The following is an 11,322-nucleotide window of genomic DNA, read 5'->3' on the forward strand; positions in this document are numbered from 1 at the left end:
AATGTGAGGGGACAAACAAACAAAACAAAACAAACAAACAAAACAAACAAACAAAACATAGCCTTTGACGACGTGGGTCTTGGTGCATGCCACACTCTGTCATCTCTGAAAGTGCTTGGTCAGAATCCCCATGTCTGTCCCTCTCTAAGTTCTAGTCTGATCCTTCTATTCTGAACAGATATGGATTCCACTTCAGGTGGAAGCTCTCCACTTTATTCAGAAGCCTGTATGAGAGTTGTTTTAGAGAGCAAAGCTGCAAACAGAGTCACCGTATGAATGCTATATTTGTGTTTCTTGTTTGGTTTCCTTATGCATATCTTTTTTATATATATTTTATATATTTATACAAACAGCACAACTCATGTGCAATGGGTGTTTCCCCTTTTCTACCAAGAGACAGAAGCTCAGGATATCATCAAATAACATCTCAGTTTCAGAAGAAATACCACAAAGTGGCTTTTATGGGTTTTTCTAGTTTTAATGGTCATTAAAAGTTTAAAGTACATGCCAAATTTATAAAACAGTTTATTTTGTACACTTTAAATAGCTCACAACCAGTTTTTAGCGCTGGATATGGTTTCTCATCCATTAAAGAATCAAGAGGCTGTTTCTTCAACAGCTGGTAACTGTCCTTGAACCATGCAGGTAAATAAAACTTATTTTTACTGTTTCTTCTAAAAGCTCTATAGTTGACAGTTATTGTGTAGATTAATAATGACTTTCTTGAACTGTCTACTACAGGTTTGTGACTGAGCTTCTTGGAGGTGAGACATATGTCTGATGTTCAGTGGTTTTAGCTTCTTTCTGCCAGCTGCATCACACCATGGATGACTACCTGGTGAAATTTCAGAGTGCCTTCACAAAGGACCTATCCCAATGTGTAGCTACAGTCAACCATCAGTGGCTCAGGAAAGTTACCTTTCTTGACCCACGCTTTAAGGATTTAAAGTGTCTTGTAAGGACAGAGCGAGAAGAGGTTTGGACCAGCCTTGAGGCCCTGCTGCAGAAACAGTGTAAAGATGCCACCACAAAGGAGCCATCAAAGACAAAGATCATCCTCCTCTCTTCATTGTCTTCAGACTCAGATTAGGAAGCCCTGTGTGACAGGACCCTGAGTTTGTACGTAGCAGAATCCACCATCAGCAAGACAGACTGCCCACTGCAGTAGTGGTAGAAGAGACAGGGGTGACGTGCCGGGAGAGAGCAACGTCAAAATGTGAGATCTGTCTCTAATAAGACTGAGGAGCTAATGACGCTAACATTGTTACAGAGGGAGTACTGGCAGTGTAGCATTATGATGCTAATGGAGTCCTGTCCTCCTGTCAGCCAATGCGGATGCAAACTATGACTCTCTCCACTCTGTGGTCAGCAGACTTTTTTTAATATTAGGGGACTTTAATCATGTATCATTGGACTCCACACTCCAGTATGTGATGTGCCCAACCAGAAACAATAAAATATTGGACTTACTGTATGCCAATGCAAATGAGACATACAGTTGTCTGTGAAAGTTCTCAGTCTCGAGGCATACAGTTCTTCACCTCTCCCTATCCTGAGAAGATGTGATCACAACCTGGTGCACCTTGTCCCTGTGTACGAGCTCTTAGTGCGCAGAGAGCCACCAGTTACCTGCACAGTGCAGAGATGGTTGGAGGAGAGTGAGGAGGCTCTTAAGAACTGCTTTGAGTCTACTGTGTGGGAGGTGCTTTGTGACGACCACTGGGAGGATATCGACAGCCTTGTGACCTGCATTACGGACTACATTAACTAGAGTGTGGATAACGCCGTACTCACCAGGTGTTTCCCTAAAAAATAAACCCTGGATTACCCCAGAAATTAAAGCCGTACCCAAGCAGAAGAGTGGGGCCTTCAAAGCCGGAGACAAGGAGGAGCTGAAAAGGGTTCAGAGAGAGCTGAGAGGACTGATAAGGAATGGGAAGGACAGCTACAGGCAGAAGATGGAGAGCCAGCTTCAACAAAACAATGTCAGTGAAGTCTGGAGAGGCCTTAGAACCATCTCGGGCCACAAGGATCAAAACCCAAATGGACTGAATCACTTCTTTAATAGGTTGATTCATCCAGGAGGCAGTCTACAACATTGGCTGCAGACTCGACTCAACCGTGGCCTGCATCTGCATTTCGTCCATAACTCGCCTTACTTGTTCTGTGCCCTGAAGAATAAATTGCAGCTGGATCGCTCCCTGCAAAACAAGACAAAGTCTTGCGATGGAAAATGTGGACTTGAGATCATGGGACATTTAACCTAAAGCGATTTCAAAACCTCTGCTGACTGAATTTAGTTTCCAAAAAAAGAGGTTTAATGACCAAAGAGCTGCTCACTCACTTAAAACGGTGCAACACTTTCATGAAAACCTGTGAAGCCAGTTTCAAAGAAAACTGTTCACATCTTGATGGCATTCCCACGTTCAGCCTTTAATGCAGTTGTGTCAAAAGTCATATTTAACTGACGCCACTTTAAAATGATGATTTGAAGGAAGGACACCTCCTGCCTCGACTCCTCTCTCCTCATGTCTCTTCCTGAGAGGAGAGGTTGAGAGGAAAAAATGTGCAGTCTGGTAAATGAACTAATTTTAAAGTGTACTTCTTTAAGCTGCCAGAATAGACTTTAAGATACATGTGAGGATGATGCTACTCCTTCAAATGATTCTAGGTTAGTTTAGTCTGTTTAAAGAATAAAATGAAATGATGCTGCTGATGTGCTGCAGCTGTTTTCAGAGGCTGTTGACTCTGTGTTCACGTGAAGAAACAATGTCCCTTTTTAAATCTCTGATTGGCTGACGTTGCACAGATGTGTTCAATGACCAGGAAACTGCTTTGTATTTAAGAAGTTTTATTAAAGAGAAAAAGACACTTTCCACTTCATCCTGAGATCTACATTCAAACTGTTTCAGTGCAGCTGTACAACTGTAAACACACACAGAATGTGGTTAAATAAATAATATAGAGAGGAGTGCAGGGATGTGTTTGGCAGCCAGCTGGACATCACTGGTTAGACTGGTTACACTGTGGTGTAGGTGTGTGGCTCAGCTTCAGTGAGGAGTAGATGACCGCTGGCTCTGGTGGAAGATCTGAACACAAACACACAGATTACAGAAAGTTTAGATAAACATGAGAAAAAAACTGCACCACCTCTGTTCATTACAAAGAGGATATCCACAAAACTGTCTTACACAAATATCGATAAATAAATCTCAGAATTCTAACAATTAATATTGAAATATATAAATATGTGTTAGTAGTAGTCAGATCTTTTGTTTTTGAATGACAGAACTCTGATGCTTTGCTATATTATAAGCCTCTGTTTCCTGAGTCCTTCCATCGTACGTCATCGTCAACCTTCTGCTGGACCATCTCAAATTTGCATTAAAAATAATCATAATTTTAAGATATACTAAGAGGCATTAACTGTGTAGCATATACTGGTTCGTTTTTACAGTAAGAAAAATTGGATTTTTTTAGGCTAGGTTTTAAGACATTCATGTTCAAACATGAATGTCCAAAAATGTGTGAGAACATGCTACAAGCTGATCATTTAAAATACACATGTGTGTATCTTTAAAAGTATTTGATATATGAAGCTAACATTTCACAACAAGCAGAAAATTATGTAAAACTTTGGTGATCACAGATGAAATGACTGTCTCGGATTTAATAGCGCCGTTCCAGTCTTACTGACCAATCAGAGCTTTTCACACCACTTTCAAATTAATACCACATTTTTTTCTTTCTATATTTACTTCATATAATTTTAGACTCATGCGCAAACCATGATTCTTCTCCAGCAGCTGTGTGTATTTTGTGTTTAATCTCTTCATATCTTTGTAGTGAGCCTGTCAGGCTTGTGGATCATGTAATCACCTTCATGTGCTGCTGCAGGCTGAGAACTAAGATTTATTATTTGATTAAGGATTGGACCTTTTATTTTCTCAAAAGGGAGTGGGGGGTGGGTGTTGCAGCGAGCATGAAAGAGGAGCAGCTCTACCTCTCTGTCTGCAGTTCATCTTGATGGGGATCTGTGCATAGTTGATGTCAGATGTTCTGTGCACTGAAGAATAAACTGCCGCTGGATCGCTCTCTGCAAAACATGACAAAGTCATGTGACTGACCCAGAACTCGTGTTTTAGGGTGAGAAAAGGTTTAACATTCCAGGAATAACAGCGGCAAATGTGAGGCCACAGCACAGCCTGTCTTTAACATGCAGCAACCTTAACACCTCTGCTCGGTTTAGCTCTCAAAACAGGAAACCTAATGACCACAGAGGCGCTCACTTGGCACAATGATGTAACAGTCTTACACAGTGCATCTTGTAAAATAAGCACTTTGCAAACCTGTGAAAGTAAAACTTTTTTAATTATACTTGACCTGACTAGTATGTGACAGGAGTTATATGAAGTGCTGCACCAAAGATTATTATAACCTGCAAATATTCAAAGCTACGCTAGTATAGTCCAAGAATAAAAACATGGAGCTGCTTTAATGTGAGAATTACAAGAAGGGATTTCATTGTTTCTGGCTCTGGTTCAACATCTTTAATGCAGGAGATTTTTAACAGTGGACTGAAATCTTTGTGCATTATGTGCAAGCAATTTTCAGTCCAGACAAAGAAACTGATCAACCTGACCTGATGAAAACCAGGGATGAACCTGCAGTCCATGCTAAAGGAACCTGAACCAAAATGCATGAAACACATGTTCTAAACCCTCAGCCATGCACCTCACAGAGCCTCATGTGGAAGCACGAGAGGATTATCGCTCTCCTGTACCTCTCATCATCTTTGACCCATTTCCATCATCTGCTGATGTTCTTCTCACTGATGAAGAGGTGGCAGCTGTCACAGCATCACTCACTGCAAAATCAAATGCAAAGATTTTCCATTAATAGCAGAACTGAAAATGCTGCTGATTCAGCAAGATTAATATTTATAAGAAGGTGAAATGTGTTTAAAATGGAAAGTGAAGGAAAAACTGGAGTCAGAATAAAATTAAAAAAGTGTTTCTATCTTTTCTTTCAAAAAACAGGAAACTGGACTGAACCGCTCACATCAGCTTTCTTTGACCAAAACTCTCACAAACAACATCTCACTTCACACACACTGGAAAAACTAACCAAACTGTGTACAGTGTACAAATGTATATATTCAAATATGACATTAATCATAAAATGCTATTGTAGAAATTGATGCACAAATACAGCATGTAGCTTAGATTAAGTCATAATTAAATCTCAGTTAAAAATGTAAATGGTCTGTGGCTCAAACTGGTCCTCACAGAGTTAGATGTGTGGAAATAACATGCAGCATGTGGCAGCTTTTAAGAGATTGTGTTTGCTCTGTTTCCACTTAGATGATGTTAGTGTGAGCTGTGACTGTTGGAGATGTGGGCTGTAGAAATTAGGCTCAAAGTGCCAGAAACACAAAAATGGAGATTATAATTTACTGATTTTTTTTTTAGGTGATTTGTTTAAAAAAAACAACGGTTTGATGTGTCAACATGAAGTGTGAGCAGAATGTGTCTCACCTCCAGTTTTTCTCTGGATGCATCGTCTCAGCACTAGTAGCAGTATGACCAGCAGCAGCAACCCAGTTATGGAGAGAACACACCATCACAGAGAGAGGAGGAGAGGAAAAGGGGGAGGAAAGGGAGGCAGTGGAGGCTGATGGAGAAGGAGAGGTGGGAGAACCTGCAATTAATTAGAAACTGAATTTCCTGGAGGAACCTACCTGAGGGATTAATAAAGTTCTATCAATCTAGCAAAAGAGTTCCAGACTTTATATTAAGAGGTTTTGGAGTTTCATCAAACTTTATAACTTTTCAGTAAAAAAGGAGAGAAGAGGTGAAGAGGTTAGTTATGTGTTTTCTGTAGACTAGTCCCTGAATACTAGTTAATGATTTTAATATCAGCAGAAAGGAACAGATTCTTGAACATAAAGTGATTTAAATGTTTAAATTCTAATAAAAACCTACTTAAAAATAATAGGACTAAAGGGTGGATGATATAAAACGCGACCATCGATCTTTGCTTTTTAATGAGGCTTTCTTGGTCCTGTGACACACGATGAGCACATGGCTACCAGCAGCTCGATTTCTTGAAGGAAATAATGTAAAAAGTAAATTAATATGTTAAGTTGTTACCTACAGACAGTTTGCAAATCTCTGTTTAACTTGGAGAGAAAATGTTGTCCTTTTCCTAACATCCTGTCTTTAATGGTGAATGTTCATAATAAATATCAAATATTTATTATGAAACAATATTTTTGTCCTCATTTCAGAGTTTTTAATGAGCTGCAGGAACCCTGTGCTGCGTGAGTGGAGAACAGCCAAGTCGCCTCCTCTGATAAACCTCCACATGTACCACTGAAAACAGTTAAATTAGTTTGAATCTGAAATCAGGGCTCAAACTACTTGTTCTGAGACCATTTCTTAATTTTTCACACCAAACTGTTTAATAAGACAAACTTTACACAGAGTTCATTAAATTTAACTAACGCTTTAACATTATCAGGATTTCATAATACAAACTTCAAATCAACAGGAAGACAGCCGCAGAACATGTGGATCAAAATGAATTCATTAAAAAAACAACATGTGGACTTCAAGGATACAGTAAATACACTAAAGTGAAAGGAGGAGCCAAAAATTTGAAGGAATTTGAATTAAGTAAAAGTCACCTGTGATCTTTAAAATGGTCCTGATGTGTGCTGCTGTTTTTAACTTTCAACATTTCTTTGCTGCCACTGTGAAAACGAATGTGTTCTTTGCCTAATTAAATAAATGTTACACTGACTCACTGCTTCATCTTCTGGTACAAACTGGCATTACATGGAAGTACAGCCCAAAACCAGTTTAGATTGAGTTTCTTTTTTCTGGACATAAAGTCACAGCAGGTGTTGTTTCAAAGCTGGTGGACAGATTTAGTTCATTTTGGAAGTTTTAAGAGCAACTGCTGTGAAAACATTTGCAGTTTTGGGAGAAAAGGATTTAAGAAAAGGGATTACCACAGCAAAAGTTTAAATATGAATGAAGGATTGAAATTTAACTGAGGTAACACATAAAATGAATACAACTACTAAACACTACTGTGTCCTAAGGGAACAAAGGTTAAAATGTAACAGGGATAACATTTTAGAGAATTAAAATCCCTCAAAGGAAAAAAAAATAAACTTGATATGCATATCTATACATGCAGCTTCCTAAATGTAACATTCAGGATTATTCACTTCCAGAAATCAGAGCTACCTCATCAGATCCAAGTGTGACATCAGCTGACACTCTTTACAGGAGATTCCATCTGAACTCTGTGGAGCCTGATCTCAAGGTTTTTAAGTCCGACCCTGAAACCAGAAGAGGATCTTTCTCTCTCTTCAGATTCATTGTGATCCAGTGATTTCAGTCCTGCATGATCAGGCTGATGTTTGCACAGAGCAGATAATGAAGTGAATGTTTTTGCACATTGGTAACAGTGAAACAGTTTATTTACAGTGTGGGATCGTTTGTGTTCGGAGTATGGACTGAGATTCCTGAAGCTCTTGTCACACTGGTCACAGCTGAAGTTCACTTCCATGTGTGTACGTTCATGCTTGTTACGATGACCTGATTGTGAGAAGCTTTTGTCACAGTGTCTGCACTTGTATGGTGTCTCTCCTGTGTGGATTCGCTTATGCTTTTTCATTGAGCTCATGTCCAGTGTGCAAAGATGACCCACACTGGTCACAGATGTGCTTTTTGACCCCACTGTGGAAGAGGTCATGTATTTTAATGTACTTGGTGTGTGGAAGCCTCTCCCACATTCTTTGCAGTAGATCATTTTGTCTCCAGTGTGTCTACATTGACGTGGTTTTAGGTCCCGTTGATGATTGGAAGGTTTTCTACAAAGGTCACAGAGAAACTCTTTCCCACCACCACAGTGACGACAGGGTTGAGAACTGGATCCATGTGCTTTGCTCCACTTCTTTTTTTTTTTTTTTAATTTTTTTTTTTATTTTTAAACAACATATAAGAGCACAAATAACCCAAAATAATCAAATAATCAAAAATAAACAAACGGGTGTACCATCTAGTGTGTATACACACACTATACTTAGTCATACATACACATACCTACATACATATGTATTCGCCTATACACTCATACATAGTGACATATACATATATACACATAACCATTCAGAAATATGGCATACATAATTACAGAGATTCAAACAAAATCGGGTCTCCTTGACAAAATGTAATGTTTCCATTTATCCCAAATATCATTAAATATGTCATATTGGAGTCTATTAATGAAAGTAATTCTTTCCATTTTAAACATCCCATAAACAATCTCATACCAATCATTAAGTGATGGAATTTTCACACTAAGCCATTTCTTGGTAATAGTCTTACGGGCAGCCAGACTCAGAATACCATACAACAGCTTGGACGTTTTATCTACATTCACTGAGTATAAATATCCAAACAAAAGTTCATCCCAATTAAAGGGAAGTTGCATGCTAAAAATGATCTGTAACTCAGAATGAATCGATACCCAAAAAGTGTTGATCAATGGGCATGACCAAAACAAGTGGAAATGTTTTATTCCTTGGGCCCCACATTTTCTCCAACAGCTAGAGTGAATAGAATAATGTTTACTTTGTGCAGGGGTAATAAAAAACCTACAGAGACTCTTCCAACCAAAACATCTCCATATATTAGAACTAGAAATTCTCCACTGAAAAACACACTGCTGATACCAAATATCATTTAGAATTTCTGTATTTGTTTCCCTTTCCCATTTTTTTTTAATGTAGGCAGTATTCCACTTCTTAACCTCTTGTATACCCTTATACAATCTAGAAATCACCTTGAGGCCAGGATCTGCCTGGTAAGCCTTGACAAATATATTCAAAACAGGAAGAAAGAAAAGATCTGTTCTTTTAGGTATATAGTTATGTATGTGATGCCTAATTTGGAGAAACCTAAAAAATCCGTTTTGCTTAACTGGTATTGATCTTTTAGTGATTGGAAGTCCCTAAGAATTCCCTTATCATAAAACATACAATATGCCATTAAGCCTTGTCCTGCCCATTTTTATATCTTGCATCTAACTTATTGGGTAAAAGTCAAGATCATAAGCGCACCATCTTAAAATCCTGGCCTCTTCATTCCAATCGTTCTTATTAAGAAATTGTGACCAAAGTTTTAAAGGCAAGTTAATCCATTGGTTTCCTTGATTAATTTGTTTTTTAATAAGTCTCACATCTCCTAAGCTTGCCTGAATTGGAAAATCTTTTAAGGCCTCTGTTTCTGTTTCTATTTCTTTCCATCTCGCTTGGTAGTCTACATTACACCAACACACTAATATCCTAAATTGAGCTGAAATATAATAATCTTTCAAACATGGGAACCCCAACCCCCCTTTATCTTTAGCCAACTGGATAGTTTGGTACTTAATCCGTGGTTTTTTCCCCTGCCATATGAACCTAGAGATTGTTTTGTCCCATTCCTGAAATTGTTTATCAGTTATTTCAACTGGGAGTGTTTGGAACAGATAAAGCATCCTGGGCAAAATATTCATTTTAATTGTATCAATACGTGATTCAAAATTTAAAAATGGTAATAAGTTCCATCTTTTAATATCCTCATTTATTTTAATTCAATTTTCAATTCAATTCAATTCAATTTTATTTATATAGCGCCAAATCACAACAAAAGTCGCCTCAAGGCGCTTTATATTGTACAGTAGATAGCACAATAATAAATACAGAGAAAAACCCAACAATCATATGACCCCTATGAGCAAGCACTTTGGCGACAGTGGGAAGGAAAAACTCCCTTTAACAGGAAGAAACCTCCGGCAGAACCAGGCTCAGGGAGGGGCGGCCATCTGCTGCGACCGGTTGGGGTGAAAGAAGGAAAACAGGATGAAAGACATGCTGTGGAAGAGAGACAGAGATTAATAACAGATATGATTCGATGCAGAGAGGTCTATTAGCACATAGTGAGTGAGAAAGGTGACTGGAAGGGAAAAACTCAATGCATCATGGGAATCCCCGGCAGCCTACGTCTATTGCAGCATAACTAAGGGAGGATTCAGGGTCACCTGGTCCAGCCCTAACTATATGCTTTAGCAAAAGGAAAGTTTTAAGCCTAATCTTGAAAGTAGAGATAGTGTCTGTCTCCCGAATCCAAACTGGAAGTTGGTTCCACAGAAGAGGGGCCTGAAAACTGAAGGCTCTGCCTCCCATTCTACTTTTAAATACTCTAGGAACAACAAGTAGGCCTGCAGTGCAAGAGCGAAGTGCTCTAATAGGGTGATATGGTACTACAAGGTCATTAAGATAAGATGGGGCCTGATTATTTAAGACCTTGTATGTGAGGAGCAGGATTTTGAAATCAATTCTGGATTTAACAGGAAGCCAATGAAGGAAGCCAAAACAGGAGAAATATGCTCTCTCTTTCTAGTCCCTGTCAGTACTCTTGCTGCAGCATTTTGGATTAGCTGAAGGCTTCTCAGCGAGTTTTTAGGACTTCCTGATAATAGTGAATTACAGTAGTCCAGCCTGGAAGTAATAAATGCATGAACTAGTTTTTCAGCATCACTCTGAGACAGGATATTTCTAATTTTAGAGATGTTGCGCAAATGGAAGAAAGCAGTCTTACATATTTGTTTAATATGTGCATTGAAGGACATGTCCTGGTCAAAAATGACTCAAGGTTTCTCACAGTGTTACTGGAGGCCAAGGTAATGCCATCCAGAGTAAGAATCTGCTTAGATACCATATTTCTAAGATTTTCAGGGCCGAGTACAATAACCTCAGTTTTATCTGAATTAAGAAGCAGAAAGTTAGCGGCCATCCAGGTCTTTATGTCTTTAAGACATTCCTGCAGTTTAACTAATTGGTGTGTGTTACCTGGCTTCATGGATAGATAGAGCTGCGTGTCATCTGCATAGCAGTGAAAATTTATGCTATGTCTTCTAATGATGTTGCCTAGGGAAGCATGTATAATGTAAATAGAATTGGTCCTAGCACTGAACCCTGTGGAACACCATAATTGACCTTAGTGTCTGAAGAGGACTCTCCATTTACATGTACAAACTGGAGTCTATTAGATAGATATGATACAAACCACTGCAGTGCAGTACCTGTAATACCTACAGCATGTTCTAATCGCTCTAATAGGATATTATGGTCAACAGTATCGAACGCAGCACTGAGGTCTAGCAGGACAAGCACAGAGATGAGTCCACTGTCAGAGGCCATAAGAAGATCATTTGTAACCTTCACTAAAGCTGTTTCTGTGCTGTGATGAGCTCTGAAACCTG

General features: G+C 38.9%; 1 long non-coding RNA gene across 1 annotated transcript; it reads right to left on the reverse strand.

The window, feature by feature from the left end:
- Positions 1 to 2,876: 2,876 nt before the first annotated feature.
- LOC120436248 lies at positions 2,877 to 7,250 on the reverse strand. The gene is made up of 4 exons (XR_005610274.1): positions 5,538 to 7,250; positions 4,784 to 4,867; positions 4,004 to 4,096; positions 2,877 to 3,089 (listed from the first exon to the last, which is right to left on the reverse strand). It is a non-coding gene; the product is annotated as an uncharacterized LOC120436248 (long non-coding RNA).
- Positions 7,251 to 11,322: the final 4,072 nt, after the last annotated feature.

Source organism: Oreochromis aureus, linkage group 3, assembly GCF_013358895.1.
Source record: "Oreochromis aureus strain Israel breed Guangdong linkage group 3, ZZ_aureus, whole genome shotgun sequence".
NCBI lineage: Eukaryota > Metazoa > Chordata > Actinopteri > Cichliformes > Cichlidae > Oreochromis > Oreochromis aureus.